Source organism: Haliotis rubra, unplaced genomic scaffold (genome assembly GCF_003918875.1).
Source record: "Haliotis rubra isolate DU_JTF1 unplaced genomic scaffold, ASM391887v1 Scf1100, whole genome shotgun sequence".
Classification (NCBI taxonomy): domain Eukaryota; kingdom Metazoa; phylum Mollusca; class Gastropoda; order Lepetellida; family Haliotidae; genus Haliotis; species Haliotis rubra.
In genome coordinates, this window is record NW_025765005.1 from 257,882 (window position 1) to 274,677 (window position 16,796).

The 16,796-nt window shown below is 41.8% G+C and overlaps 1 long non-coding RNA gene across 1 annotated transcript; it reads left to right on the forward strand.

Annotated features, from left to right (window-relative positions):
• Nucleotides 1-11,991: 11,991 nt before the first annotated feature.
• Nucleotides 11,992-16,323, forward strand: LOC124286653. The gene is made up of 3 exons (XR_006901086.1): nt 11,992-12,049; nt 14,178-14,329; nt 16,286-16,323. It is a non-coding gene; the product is annotated as an uncharacterized LOC124286653 (long non-coding RNA).
• Nucleotides 16,324-16,796: the final 473 nt, after the last annotated feature.

Genomic DNA, 16,796 nt, shown 5'->3' on the forward strand with positions numbered 1-16,796 from the left:
TTTATTCTCATTTAGGACTTATAATCCCCTACGTAGGAGATACATACCTAAGTCCTTCGTAGGGGGATTATAAGTCCTACGTAGGAGATACTATGTATATACACTAAGCAGCAAAAGAAACGTCAGTTTGGATGTTTCCGTCGCAGAAACGGATAACTGTAAACTCATTTAATATTTTGATTGGGTATATTTTGACATCTCGAACTTACCTGAGCAAAGACATTCCTTCCCAAGCTCAGAATGGAACCCAGGAAATGGTCTCAAAACGTAACCTGATCTCGGAGATGGTACGGTGTTTTCCATGCTGCACGTGCTGTTTACAAGGACCAGCCCGCATAAAATGCACCCTGAAACATTCACATTACAACGTCAGTAGGATGCCGCGACTCACGACAGCTCAGAGTGTGGAGTGAGTTTTGTTTTACGCAGCTTTCAGCAATATTCCAGCAATATTCCAGCAACATTACGGCGGGGGACACCAGAAATGGGCTTCACACAATGTACCCATGTGGGGATTTGAACCCGGCTTCGGCGTGACGAGCCAACGCTTTAATAAGTAGGCTGGCCCCCACCGCCCCGACAGCTCAGAGTGGTCCCAGGCGCCAGGAAGACTCCGGAAGCTGGCCACACTGCAAAGTCCTTGCCAATCACTTCCAGGTCAACGTTCGGACTATCTACAGGCTGCAGCAAACGTTTCTGGTCACCAACACCACAAATCGATCGCCCCTGTACTGGCAGACCAAAGGGTGACAACAAGACGATAAGACCGCCATACAGCGACAGCATGTACAGAATCCTTCATGCAGGCATCCGAAACAGCATGCCAGACAGTGGAAACACACGGAAGACCAATCAGTTCTGATACAGTACGCCGACGTCTTATCAGCAGGAACCTCATCCGTAGATCTTGCACCGTGGACTCTATCCTCACCCTCGTCATCGGCGTTATCGTTCACAGTTTGCCCGACAACACCAAAACTGGCGATACAGGCAATGGAGAACTGTTCTGTTCACAGATGAGAGTCGGTACTGCGTATCAACTGCAGATGGCAGAGCAAGAATATGGCGACAACGTGGCCAGCGTTACTCAGACCAATATGTTATGGATAGAGAATCATGGGGAGGTTCAAGCATCATGGTATGGGTTGGAATAACCAGAGACTGAGTCCTTGGTGTTCCAGAACCTTGTTCCAGGGACAGGAGGCGGCATCATAGCGGTGCGCTTCATCGACCAAGCTCTCAGACTCCACGTCATACCACATTTAGCACGTCACCGAAAACAACATTTTCCAGCATGATAACGCCCGGGTCCATACTCTCGTCAGAGCTACACTGAACTTCCTACAGCAGAACGATGTCAACATTATGCAGAGGCTAGCCCTTAGTCTTGATTTAAAACCCAGTTGATCATCTTTGAATGAAATTCAGAGGAGACTGAATAATGCCATACCAAGGCCGAACACAGCCGATTTATTGCGCAAGGCCTTCTCAGAGTGCGGTTCCACGTGCCAATGACCTTCAACAATCGATTGGTGCACTCCATGCATAGACGCTGTGCTGCAGTTATTGCCGCTCGTGGTGGTCACACTAGATACTGAAGTCAAGAGTCTGAATGGACTGCAAACGTTCACGTAATGTCTTGGAATTGTGCTGAGTTATTCATTGATGTGTCAAGATATTGTACACAAAAACTGTTTTTGATCCGCTTATTATGTCCATTTCTGTAATGATTTGATTACAGTGCCTATCTCATTTTGAAATTCGCACTGACGTTTTTTTTGCTGCTGAGTATACATGCACAACTAATGGTCGGTGAGTTGTAAAGAGAAATTGACAAGAATCCTGCAGTTATGTGGATGAGTTACTAAGTCCCACGTAGGAGATATATTGGTACTTCGTAGGAGATATTAAATACTACGTAGGAGATATTAAGTACTAAGTAGGAGATATTAAGTACTACGTAAGAGATATTAAGCACTACGTAGGAGATATTAAGTACTACGTAAGAGATATTAAGCACTAATTAAGTAGGAGATATTCAGTCCTACGTAGGAGACACAGTGAGACCATTTTTCCTAATATAAATATTGTTTTTCTCATCCAGTTTGTTAGATGTGAGTTTGTTCGTTTGTTGAGTTCGGGATGAGTCCTTGTAAGAGGATCGTCACCAAGGGGTCAAGATTGGTTATTTACAGCGTTAAACAACATTCAAACAAATAGATTCCCATTCTCGTACGATTACAATGGTGAAAAAGAATTTTATAGAATAGAGTTCCTATTTAAGTTTGGGAAAGACACTGGAAAGAACATTTCAAATTATCCGATGTAGCATGCCATTTTGAATATTTACATTTATTATATTCCAGTGTTTGTTCTGGTGTTGCCTTGCCATTACATGTGTTTTGCACGATACCGTTGGGACAGGATACAACCACCTTTATGACAAACATCACTCTTACTTTAATACATACTCACAATACTAATAATAAAATCGCAATAAACAACTTTCATTAGAAATTCCCTTGTTGCTACTAAACAAATTCGTCGTTTTTACTTTTATAATGTTTGATTTGTGGTACAGGATGGTGATTATTTTTTACATATAATTCATATTGTATGCGTCTGTGAGCGTGTGCGTGTGTGAGAGCATTTGGTAATGCATTCGATATGGCTAGTGTGTGTGATATATTTATCCAATTTACTTTTGTGATCTTTTATTATGTTTTCAAATCAAACATTTAGTCGTTCATTTCTGTTTCTGTATAATTGCTATTGATAATTCTGATTCCTATTAATTCTAGAGTTCCGTTATGGAAGGCCCTTCACAGCGACCGATGAAATGAAGAGAAGTTTCGATGAGGCGGGGATTCGTCATTATTCGGTGAGGATTAAACTTCCATAGATTAGAACAATACCATAATGCTTTCCAAATTTTATAACAATATTTTGCCTTTTGGCGTCACTGGTTGCCAAGCCAGCTAATCAATATCCGAATCGCTGATAACGAAAATTGGTCTGTCAGCCTGAGATCCTTGATCGAGAAATACAAGATTTTATGCATATTTCTGTTTGAGAATAGAGTTTTGACCTGTCAGATGAGTGATTGGTATCATGGATAGGCAAGCATGGCACACACTGTAAGTCGCCACCCGATCAAATAAGTTTACCCGTGAAGATCCGGGTTAGAATTGATTTTCAGTAACTCATCCTTGCCGTAAGAAGCGACTAACGGATCGGGTTGTCAGGCTCTGCTAACTTCATTAACACATGTCATCATATCCCAATCATGCTTGTTGATCACTGGATTGTCTGGTCCAGACTTGATTATTTACAGACCGCCTCCATATAGCTGGAATATTGCTGAGTGCACTTAACTAAACTCACCTCACTCCAATATGGTATTTCTTGGGATGAGCTAGGGTTCAGACATGGTTGTAGCCTCGAGAACCATATTACCACGTGAGTCAAGACGAAATATTAACACGTGAGTCATGGTAATATTAACACCTGAGTCATGACAATATTAACACCTGAGTCATGACAATATTGCCACATGAGTCATGGCAATATTTAACACATGAGTCATGACAATATTAACACGTGAGTCATGACAATATTAACACGTGAGTAGTGGCAATATTAACACGTGAGTCATGGCAGCATTAACACGTGAGTCATGGCAATATTAACACGTGAGTCATGGCAATATTAACACGTGAGGAGTCATGGCAACATTAACACGTGAGTCATAGCGTAAATATTAACACGTGAGTCATGACAATATTAACACGTGAGTCATAGTAATATTAACGTGAGTCATGACAATACAAACACGTGAGTCATGGTAATATTAACACGTGAGTCATGACAATATTGCCACGTGAGTCATGCCAATATTAACACGTGAGTCATGGCAATATTAACACGTGAGTCATGACAATATTAACACGTGAGTAATGGTAATATTAACGTGAGTCATGACAATATTAACACGTGAGTCTTGGCAATATTAACACGTGAGTCATGGTAATATTAACACGTGAGTCATGACAATATTAACACGTGAGTCAGCGACAATATTGCCACGTGAGTCATGACAATATTAACACGTGAGTCATGACAACATTAACACATGAGTCATGACAATATTAACACGTGAGTCATGGCATATGTTCCATTTACAGAGGTTTGCTTGACAAAGGATGAAGTCGGTAAACTGACCAAGTCGGTGGAGACGAACGAGGCGTTCTCGCGGCATGCTTTCAATGTAGGTGATGGAATCACACTATTTTTGAATTGGCGTCGAACTTCGCTCTGTGCAAAGCTGCCTGTGCGTAATCGAGATGTGTAGCTTTATCCCGTTTTCGCTGCTCATCGCACGAGATGTTTGTTGGAACTGGGCGTTATATTAATATTCCTCGTAATCATAGAATTTGCAACCTCCGTAACGTTAATGCTGTAGAAGACGAATACCATTTTCCTTTTTTCTGCCCTGCTTATGAAAACCTTAGACAGAAATATTTAACATCCTACTATATACCTATCCAAATGAAATAAAAATGACTATACTATTACCAAATGAGGAATACTATTGAACTACAGAACCTGTCAATGTATATCAAGTTTACATTGACACATAGAAAATAAACCTGCTTTAAATTTGTAATCTGTAAAATTTGGACAAATTCTTTTCTGCTGCTCAGTCGTAAATATTGTGTATATAAAATGTACTATAGGGGAACTATATATTAGGGGCGCGGTGGGCGAGCTTGGGCGAGCTGGCTAAGGCGCCAGGCTAGTGATCCAGCGAGGTTGAGGTCCAGGATCGAGCCCACCTGTGACCGGGTGTAAAACCTTGGCGTCAACTTTGTGTGCAGACTCTTTCAGTGTTGTCACAACCCTAGTGTACAGTACACAACCCTGTGCACTTAAAAGAATCCACGAAGCCGTTGGTATATGACCAGATGGTGGCCCACATGAATGCGTGCAAACACCTAGTTGCGGGTGCAGCAACGTGCAACTGGACAAAGTAACTGTGACTATGTGTCCCAGTCCACCCAGCTGTGAATGGGTACCCTCGTTAGGATGAGAAAGCCACAATTACTCACAGTGCGCCTGGTGACAGCAAGAGTTGTATACTCCCCAGGAGTTGAGATTCACAATACGATGAGCCGTTGAGATTGACATCCAATGATCGAGGGGAAAAATAACAGCGCCTTAAGCATGCACTCCAGTGTGTGGATATGTGCGCTTATATAAATATCCTATAAAAAAAAAATTAAATAAATAAAATAGGCCTGTGGCCTTCAAGTACCGAATAAAGATTGAATCGAAACTAGAAACTAGACACCAGTGATTTGATGTAACAACAACTTCCATGCTTTATAGGGTAGATAACACTGCTCTTCAAACTGACCCAGTCTGACCACGAGATCAGTTACGAAGTCTCGTTTCACAAGCAAGCACAGATAGCTGGGGCGAGTTGTAAACATGAATTGCTGTAATATCTCCAGAAATATTGGTAGGGTAAGCGCCATTTTACAATGCATTATCATTTGCAGAATGGATAGAATTTTTAATAGAATAAAAACAAACCTCGGTATCGGTTCTGGAAGCACATACTGCTAACAACGATACGACGGAGGTCACTGAGCTCATTAAGCATGGAAACGTCAAACAGGAAACAGATGACGTCAGATGACGTCGCATTGAGCGTGGCTACATTCGAACTTCTGGACCTTGACCTTGCGCAATACTACCAGCCGCCATTTTTTCAGTGCTCAAATAACATTTCCAGTCGATGTTTTTCATTGCTGCATGTTGTAATGTATGGGAATTCAAGTTGAAATTGATATTGGAGTCAGAAATAACGTCGTATATTTAACCTTAGAGTTCAAAACGCAGGCCGTTGAACATCAAAGAGCTGACTCCTCCTTATGACGCGTCACCTAACAACGGTTACGATAATGGCCCGTCGTCAAACATTTTGAGCATTATCAAAGTTTTATAAGCTAAAAACACATGGAATTATCATGAAACGGCCCCTCCCATTATCAGAGATTTGCGGGTCCGCTGCAAAATGATATTGGACCTGCCTAACCTTAACGACGGGCCACTATCAGTTCTGCTGTCAAGTGACGTCATAGTAAGTCTGCTTCGGTTCATCTCGACATTAATTGGCTTTGGACTGGCAGGTATATTCTGGGGGGCAAAAGTCAAAGCAAACCTGAATTCCCACTTTAAAATAGCGGTAATATTGAAACTTTCTTGCTGGTGCTAACCTTAACAATTGCACTATTAACGTTGTTGTTTGGACCAAAACCGAACACTGACAACTGACTTTGTGTCTGATACATAGTTTAACCTGTTGCAGGCCATGGTCTTGTCAAAGGCCAAAGTCGAATATCGTCACGCCTCTGTTGTGACGTCACTCTTTGAATTGTTCGATGACGTAATTGCATTCTGGTCAGTCAACCCCGTCAAGAAGATGGTTTTGAATAAACTTACAGTCAAATTCCTTCATTGTTTCCTTTTTTTCTTCGCTAACACAAATTCCATGTATTTTAGTTAATAATATCGGTAATGTTATTTTTTAGGGCATTATCAGCTTTTGCAGAAGCCCCTCGGTCTTTTCAACCGCCCTCCCTTCGTCGGACAGCAAGCTAATGGAAGACCTAGGGCTTCTGCAAATGATAATGCCCTCTAAAATAGCATTACCCTTATAGCAGTGGCCCGCCTTATTTCTGATAACCTGCGGGCATTTTCATGATAATTTCTATCTACTTTAGCCATAAACAAAACACATAATACCCAGTCCCTATCCAGAAATACATTGCAGTTGGTGTAAAATAGTAGTGGCATAATGATCTATTTATAAAGCGCCTATTTACCACGCACTTGTGCCCGCTCAAAGCCAGATATCGCATTATTACCCCCGGATAGCACTGATAACAGAGTAGGATTTTGAACAAACTCATTTTGCCTAAAGGTGAGAGCATACATGTGTCCCGTGTAGCTTCGATTGTGGGAAGCAGGACCGAAGTACCAGAATCTCCTCACGAGTCCAAGCCGCCAAGACAGCACGTCACCCATCCAAAGGAATCTTCATGACCCAACGATTTCCTAACTTCAACTGGGTGTAGTACGTTTTGGCTCAAAGTTTGACCGATGAATTGCAATCCAACTCCCGAAAATTGTTAACTCTAATGAAACACTGATCATAATCCGAAAGATTATGCAATAACTCTGTGATTTTATTTCAGACTTATGTCCTGTGGGTTGAAAAGTTGTTTAACAAACTATCATTTAAATCTTGACACAGTTCACTATTTGTTACGAGGGGAGGGGCGAAAGAGAGGAAACAGCCAGGTGTGCAAAAAAAAGAATGGAGACGGCACATACAGGTTAATGAATCAAGGACTTTGTCGGCACTTGTGCAGTTTCACGGCCCCGGCTGTTCCTCCCTTTGTAGTCCAATTCGTTAAGAAAGTGAACTGTGTCAACATTTTAATGATTAGTTTGTTAAAACAAATCCATTATGCATTTTTAGGTAATAAATTCTGCAAAAAAAAATCACAGAGTTGGTCTGATGCTATGATTATGATTAAGTGTTTCCATTGAATAGTCTATGTTTAGTTGTTTTCGCGTTAGATTGCAATTCATCGATCCTGGATTTTGAGCCTCAAACGGACTATAATGGCCGGGTGATTTCGACCCACGCTCCATCACAGGGCATAGTGTAGAAGCTGTGAAAATCATATGAATAATTCCACTGAACATCAGTGATGACACCAGGTGTTCGTAAAGAAGCAGTGTTTTATGTGCTCCTCAAACTTCCTGCATTGCATAAGAATCGTTGACCTAACTCTTGCAATAAATTGGAGTTCATTTCAAGCAAAATGAATCAAACCTTTTGGTTTGACCATTACCACTTTCGGCCTGCTTTGATGGTGGTGGTGGAATTGGGTTTAACGTCGTGCTTGAGAATATTTCAGCTCATATGACGACGTGCACATGCATTGTGTATGTGTGAACGTGCGGCTGCTTGTACTAGCCCAGACTGAAGCTGGTTTTATAGTGCTATCCCACTGAGATACCAGCGCCGCAGTGAAGCATGAATACCCCCACTGAGACACAGTATGCACTGACTCCAGAATAGTTGACCAGTCCTTGTTGTACCCATTAATGCCGAGAGCGCCAGACAGGGACCAACAAGTACCATATTTTAACATCTTTGTATGACGTAATGGGGATCGAACCACGCGACCTTCCGCTCTCCGGGCGGACGCTCCTAAATCCACTACACCACGGAGGCGGTCTCGGCTCGTTGAGCATAGCATAAGTTTGAAATTTTATATTGAGGCTAAAGGCAGGACTGGATTGGTCTTCGTCCCGACACCTTGAATCTTTGTTCCTGGTTTCAGTCACTGGTCTGTCAGTGCTCTGAGTAGAAGGATACAGATTCACAGTACTGCTTTTGTTGCAGTTTCATTCTGGGATCTGAACCACACCCTCAGAGTCAGGCACCTAATCACCAGCACACAGTCAGACGCCTTACCCACTCAGTCACCGCGGTTTGACAAAAATGAAAGTCGGACTACTGGTAACCTTTTGTGGAAGCTCTCGATGGCTGAGCGGGATTTAGGCCCGACTTTGTGTGCTAGTGATTAGGTGCCGGACTCTGAGGGCGATGGGTTCGAATCCGGATGGGACTCCAACCCAACAAAAAGTACTAGAATCTGTTCTTTACTAAGAAAGTGTAATCCCAAATATAACATATGTTACATTTGACCACTTTCTAAAATGGCACTTCATTTTATTGATAGAATATCGCTGACTGTGACGATGTATGCACTCGCGTGCAAAATTGGTAGAGTAAGGCAAACGGTCACGTGGATGAGTCCACATCACATTGCTTTCTAACTTTGTAATGAGGAGGCTATACGTTCTACTGTCAGTTTCATATAGTTTACTGACCTGTTTTAAATTTTATTTGGGACTAACTTTCACCCCATTCCGCCGTTATAGCTGGACGATGGCGCAGGACGGAAAAGCAGGTGAATGGTGGCATGGATCATCCTGAAGGAAGTGACGTCACTGGTAATACTAGCCAGGAGCGCAAGGGTCATCAAAACACGTGAAAAGGTGAGATTTGCGTGAAATTTGTAATATTTAACTATAATTCAGTTATCGATTCTACATTATATTTTTTAGTTTGCTTGTTGTGCCATGACACATTATTAAAAAGTGGTGAAGATATATTTGTGATATTGATTATTTTTCAGTTTTAACATATCGCGGAAATATGTAAAGCAGAAGAACTCACGTGATTGTTTGTTTTATTTGCTTATCGATATATTCAGTAAAGAAATGCACCTACATGGCGGCGGTCTGTAAATGGAAATCCCTAATAACTAAGAGTATTATTGTGTCCATATCAAAATATAGGGCCTTACATATTCTGATCAGGACCCATAACCCTTTATGGTTCTGTGTCCTTAGGGGGCCTGCAGCTTTTCAGGGTTAAATCACAGAAACACTGATCTTCTGGGGAAGATGACTTTTATGATTGGGGAAGATGACATGTATGGCTGGAGGATGATGACACGCATGATTGGGGAAGATGATATGTACAACTTTCAAGAAGGAAAGGTGTCATCACTGTTCCTAAAGACATCTTATGATACAGCCAGAGTCGTACAATCGTTTTCCCTGTGAAGATGTTTTGTAACTTTTAGCTCTTAGGGGACGAAGTGTACCACTATCATGGCAAACTGATGATGAAGAACCACCCCAGTCTGAGTGAGGCAAATTTGTCTGGCATCAGGACTACGGGTAGGAATCATTTTAGAACAATAAAAGGATAATGAAAACCTTTGGACCGCGTCTTTACATAGATGCGTCTCTTGTACGGATGGTGATGGTCGTTCGTTATGAAATGCCAACAGAATATTTTGGAACAATTTATCATGTTCTTTCTTCGAAGAGTGTCGAACGGTTCCGTTTCTATAAAAACAAAGTTGTTGTTGGACCAGGGTTACAGCTTTTTATGACTAAAATGATTTCCAAAAATTCCTTGTTTGGACTTGAACTCTGTAATTGACATGGAATACATGTGTGCCATGAAACTGCCTTCGCCTGTGTTTGTGATTGATGAGACGCAGGTATCATAAAGGTGCCGCTGTCACTGTATCGAACTCAGAAAAACTGATGTTAGCAGGAGGTTTATGACTGAAGAAATCTTTATCACTTTCATGTACTATCACAGTTTCCATATCACGCTCCTTTGGTAAATATGTTGTTGTTTCTAATCCACCCTTGCATTGTCTTTCCAAGGTAATTTGTCTCCCAATATCTAGTGTGGTCCAGACATCTTTTGTTTTATAAACATTCATTCATAGTGTGCCGTGATATAGCTTGAATATAGCGGAGATCTGATTGACTGACTGGACTGACTGGAGTTTGCTTTACGCCGCTTTTAGCAATATTCCAGCAAACATCACGGGCAGGGGGACAATTCAGAAATGGGCTTCACACATTGTGCCCATGTGGGATTCGAATCCCTGGAAAATTCGGCGTGACGAGCCAACGCTTTTAAACCATTAGGCTACCCCACCGCCCCGGAAATCTGATTGACATGAGTGTAGTACGGCTCTTACGCCCCTTTAGCAATCTACCAGGGGAACTCCTTGACATGACAACACGATGTTAGATGTATCCTTTCTGCCAGGTACTGGTACTCAGAACGGGAAACCTGTACCCCCTGACATGATGAGTGTGTTTTGTGGCCATCGATCAGGCGCAATACCGGAAAACGGATGTCTCAGGTATCTTTGACATTCTGGCCAATGATGGTAATTTTCATAGACACCATACAACCGGGAATGAGTGTGATCACTCGGGACATATGAAACCAATTCTTTACTTCCTACGCACATGGTATTTTAACACCGGCTAAACGTTCGTGAATCTATTTTGTGATTTGTTAAATGGAAAGACGTGTTCGGTGCGACCAGTCTCAGTTTTCGCACAGTTTTCATAAATGTTCTATGACAACGGCGTTTATTTTATGAATCAATCCAAAGTGGATACAACTCGATATGAAGGATTTCACTCTTTCTTCGTTCAATGAAATTCATTATTATTATTATAGGATATTTATAGAGCGCACATATCCACGCACTAGTGCATGCTCAAGGCGCTGGTATTTTTCCCTCGATCATTGGATGTCAATCTCAACGCACATCGCATTATCAATCCTCAACTCCCTGGGAAGTATACAACTTCTTGCAGCCACTAGGCGCACCGAGTTATTGTGGCTTTCCTCATCCCTAACGAGGTACCCATTCACGGCTGGGTGGACTGGGACACATAGTCACAGTATTTTGTCCATGTTCACTGCACGTTGCTGTACCCCCCAACCAATTGTTTGCATCGCATTCATGTGGCCACCATCTGGTCAAATACCAACGGCTTCGTGGGTTCTTTTAAGCGCACAGGGTTGTGTACTGTACACTAGGGATTGTGACAACACTGGAAAGAGTCTTCTACACAAACTTGACTCCAAGGTTTTCACACCCGGTCACAGGTGGGCCTCGATCCCGACACCCTCAACCTCGCTGGATCACTTAGCCTGGCGCGCCCTTAGCCAGCTCGCCCAATCTGCGCCCCGCTGTGTATGAAACTCCCTCGAGTGAACCCTCTCATCAATGATGCGTGGAACCTTCTGTAGCCATATGTGTCTACAGCAGAAAGACACAGTCCTCGTCGCCTTCTTGGAACCAAGACAGTTTTCAAACAAGTAAGCATTGTGTCAATGCATAAAGGCAGCGAGTATAACATAATCAACCACACTGATGTTTAAGCCTAAGGATACCAGATATGTCTGAAAAACGATGACCTGTCGTGTTGTCCAGGTAATTGAAGGGGCTCCCATAAGTGTGGATTTGGATTGACCACTGCGTTGTTGGCGGCCAGACTGGGGCCGATTTAGAAAGAGTCAGTCAACTGGAAAACTGTGTGCCCCCTGAGTATGTCGAAATGGAACCGGGTATGTTGACACTGTTATCATCAGGTCGAGACTCCTATTTAAACTTGACAAACAATATTTTTCCAAACTATCCTCTTACAAGTGTTATAAACATATTACATACATAATGATATTTAGAGACAAGTCAATATATAAATGCATCAAACAGTTAATGAAACAGGAAATTGCATTTACTGACAAAATCAGCCACAATTAGTATTCATTTGGGCACTGTGGCATCAAATTGAAGCTCTTTATGTACAGTCTGAAATCATTATACGAGGTAGTGTACATTATGCAAGGTAGTGTACGTAATAGCAGAGTAGTGTACATTATAACAGGTAGCGTACGCTATACGCGAGGTAGAAAGTACTAATATAATGAGTAGCGTAATGCTATAAATGGCGGTATGCGTACTGCTACGAGGTGCAGTGTACATTCTACGAGGGTAGCGCAGCCACCATAATGAGGGTAGTGCACATTATACACGAGGTGGAAGTGCACGGTTATAACAGGTAGTGTACGCCATAATGAGGTAGCGTACATTTTATTATGCAGTGTAATGCTATAATGAGGTAGTGCATTATCATGTATATGAGGTAGTGCACGTTATACCAGGTAGCGTATTGATTAAACCAGGGTAGTGTATCGCTATACCAGGTAGTATACGCTATAATGAGGTGGAAAGTATTACTTTAAGTACCAGGTGAGTGTACTTTATACGAGGGTGTAGTGTACATTGCACGAGGGTAGTGTACATTATACGAGGTGTAGTGTACATTATAACAGGCAACGTACATTATACGAGGTGAAAGTACATTATACGAGGTAGTGTACATTACACGAGTGAGTGTACGTTATAATGAGGGAGTAGTGTATTACTATACGAGGTAGCGTACATTATACGCGGTGAAGTACATTATAACAGGTAGTACGCCGTTATAAGGAGGGTAGTGTAGATTATGCTTGGGTTTGTGTACATTATAAACAGGTAACGCATTATTATAATTAAGGTAAGCGTACATTATACGAGGTAGTGTACATTACACGAGGTAGTGTACGTTATACGAGGTAGTGTACATTATACGAGGAAGTGTACATTATATACGCGGTAAGTGTAACATTATACCAGGTAGTTGTACGTTATACGGAGGGGTAGTGTACATTATACCACGGCGGTAGTGTACATTATAATTTATGTGGTGTACGTTATACGAGGTAGTGTACATTATACAGGTGCGGCGTACATTATACGGTAGTGTAACGTTATACGAGGTGGTAAGTACATTATAACGCCAGGCAGTGTACATTATACGAGGTAGTGTACATTATACGGGAGTGCAGTGTACATTATACGGGGTAGTGCGTACATTATACCATGTAGTGTACATTATACGAGGTAGTGTATCATTTATACGGAGGTAGTGAGGTGATGGCGTAGGCATTATACGAGGCAGTGCACATTATAATGAGGTAGCGTACATTATACGAGGTAGTGTACATTATACAGGCGTATGAAAACATTATGCTGCGGTAATATATGTAGTGTATGATTAGTACGCTGCCACTGCAGGGTAGTGCACGTTATACGAGGCGGTGTGCATTATACCAGGTAGTGTACATTATACGAGGTGGTATTACATTATACGGCGAGTGTAGCGTACATTATACCAGGTAGTGTACATTATACCAGGTAGTGTACATTATACGAGGCAGTGTACGTTATACCAGGTAGTGTACATTATAACCAGGTAGTGTACATTATATGAGGTGAGTGTATACTATACGAGGGTAGTGTACATTATACCCGGTAGCGGTGTACAATTATAACCAGGTAGTGTACATTATACGGTAGTGTACATTATACCGGGTAGTGTACATTATACCAGGTAAGTGTACGTTATACGAGGTAGTGTACATTATACCAGGTGTAGTGTACAGTATACCGAGGTAGTGTACATTATAATGAGGTATTGTACAGTGACATACCGAGGTAGTGTACATTATACGAGGCGAGGGCTATAGTGTGGCATTATACCGAGGTAGTGCACGTTATACCAGGTAGTGTACATTATACCAGGTAACGGTACATTATACCAGGTAGTGTACATTATTCGAGGTAGTGTACGTTATACCTTCCTGTTCCAAGGGGACGCCCTGTTCTTCCACGCCAACCTCCTGCATAGCAGCACTGCAAACAATAGTGACAGAAGACGCTGGGCTTACATCATGGCCATCAACACCAAACACAACAACCCTGTGAAGAAACACCACCATCCTCAGTACAAAAAACTGGACATTGTAAGTACCAAGTTGAAGGATAACGATAGGTCAACACTCTTACGAGTATGATACACGTACCGGACCAAAGAAAGTGCGCCAAACAACACGTGGTCCGACAATGAAGCCAACTAGAAATAGCTATTCGAGTGGGTAATGGCTAATGATACAGCTTTCATCGGGTGGTCGTGGCTCTCTGACTTAGTTGATATTAATGTCCTCGGTTCCCCACTGCGCAGATCCATCTCCATGCCAAGTTCGATCACTGGATTGTCTGGTCCAGACTCGATTATTTACAGACCGCCGCCATATAGCTGGAATATTGCTGCGTGCGGCGTAAAACTAAACTCACTCACTCACTCTTATCAGCACTTGATCAGTTCAGGTTTTCATACCACGTAGATGCAAAACCATTTTGTAAATTTATACTATCATTCAAAATTTAAAGGTGTTGTTGTTTTGTAATAGTAAGGACAAAGAACTTAATTTGGCTTTCGACGAACCTGTTTTTAAATAATACTTTTGAAAATGAGTGTTAGGTGTTATGCGCATGAGTGTGAAACTTGAGCAAAACGTTTTATGAGACTTGAATAAAACATTTCCCGGTCCAGGCTATTGTTTAACACCACACTCACAGCAACATTCCAGCTGTATGGCAGCGGTCTGTAACAAATCGAACCTGGGGCATTTAGTCCAGTGGTGATTGACATCCGCAACTGGGAGAAGGATGACATGCATGATTGGGGAAGATGACATGTAAGGATTAAAGGACACATGTACGATTGGGGCAGATGACATGGGATTAGGAAGATGATATGTATGATTGGGAAGAGAAGATGACATGTATGGATTGGGAGAAGATGAAATGGAAAGATGACATGTATGATTGGGGAAGATGACATGTATGATTGGGGAAGATGATATGTATGATTGGGTATGAAGATGACATGTACGATACGCATGATTAGGGGAAGATGATATGTATGGATTGGGGAAGATGACATTGCATGTATGATTGGGGGAAGATGATATGTAGGATTGTGGAAGATGACGATGGAAGACGATAGGATTGGGGGGAAGATGATATGTATGATTTGAAGGAAGATGATATGTATGATTGGGGGGAAGATGACATGTACGATGGGGAAGATGATTGGGGAAGATGACATGATATGTATGGATGGAAGATGACACGTATTGATTGGGGAAGATGCATATGTATGATTGGGGAAGATGATATGTATAAGGATTGGGGGAAGATGACATGTATGATTGGTGGAAGATGACATGTATGATTGGGGAAGATGATATGTATGGGATTGGGGAAGATGATATGTATGACGATTGGGGAAGATGAGATGTATGATTGGGGAAGATGATATGTATGATTGGTGGAAGATGATATGATGATGTATGTATGGATTGGGGAAGATGAGATGTATGGCATGGGGGAAGATGGATGTAAGGATCGGGGAAGATGACGTGCATTGGTGAAGTCAGCAAGCCCGAAGACGAATTCCAGACCAATAGAACAGTTGGAGTCTTAAGAATATAATACTTAGTCCACAAAGGAAAGATGCATCGGTACTGAAGGACGCCAACATTGTGTATGCATTACTTTGTATTCTGTTTAGTGCTTAGTAAGAACATGTCTTATTTCAGTTCTTCGACAGGCGCTGCGATACAGTTGTTCGTGAGGCATATTCCAGTATCAAAATTGTGTAGATCGAGGCTCATGATATCAATCACTGGTTTTCCTGTCAAAATCGTTTATTTTTCTAACCTCCACATACAGCGAATGCTGTTGAGCAAAGTAACAAACAGCATGTGTCCACCGTGCCCCTGGAGGTGTTCTTTGGCCGTTTTCTAGTAGCAAAACCCACTGTTAGAGCCGATGACAAGTGCAATGGTAGTCTTTTCAGCCTCTGTTTATTTTGGTCAAGATTACAGGCTACTATATTTCACAACTTTTCCCAGGTCGACGATTCTGCTCTGAAGGCTTGTGAAAAACTACTACGACATGACTGGAAAGACTTCATGAATCCTGCGACTTCAAAACGATCAAAGCGGAAACTTAAGATGCCAATACAGTCAACCTCTGTTATCTCTTCAGGGACATATTGACACAAAACGGTCGTGTGGCTGGTGGGTGCTTTAAGGTGTAAGGTGTAAGTGTGGATATAAGTGTTAATACTGCTGTTGCTAGTACTTCTCCTCGCGCTTTGAAAATAAAATCAACAAATTACTGCTTCACGGCTTGGTCAATATATCTACATATTTAGCGTTTGCAATCAAATTTGTATGAAAATATATAGCTCATAAATGTGTGTTCTGTTGTATACAAAAAGGATGATTTCAACTTTCCAATAGCCAACTTCCCTTTCATGTCGAGCAATATTCCAACAACTCCACCCTCTGGTGTTTACATTTCACAACTTTTGAGGCACAATCGAGCGTGGTCTTTTTATCGGGATTTCCAGCAGCTTCA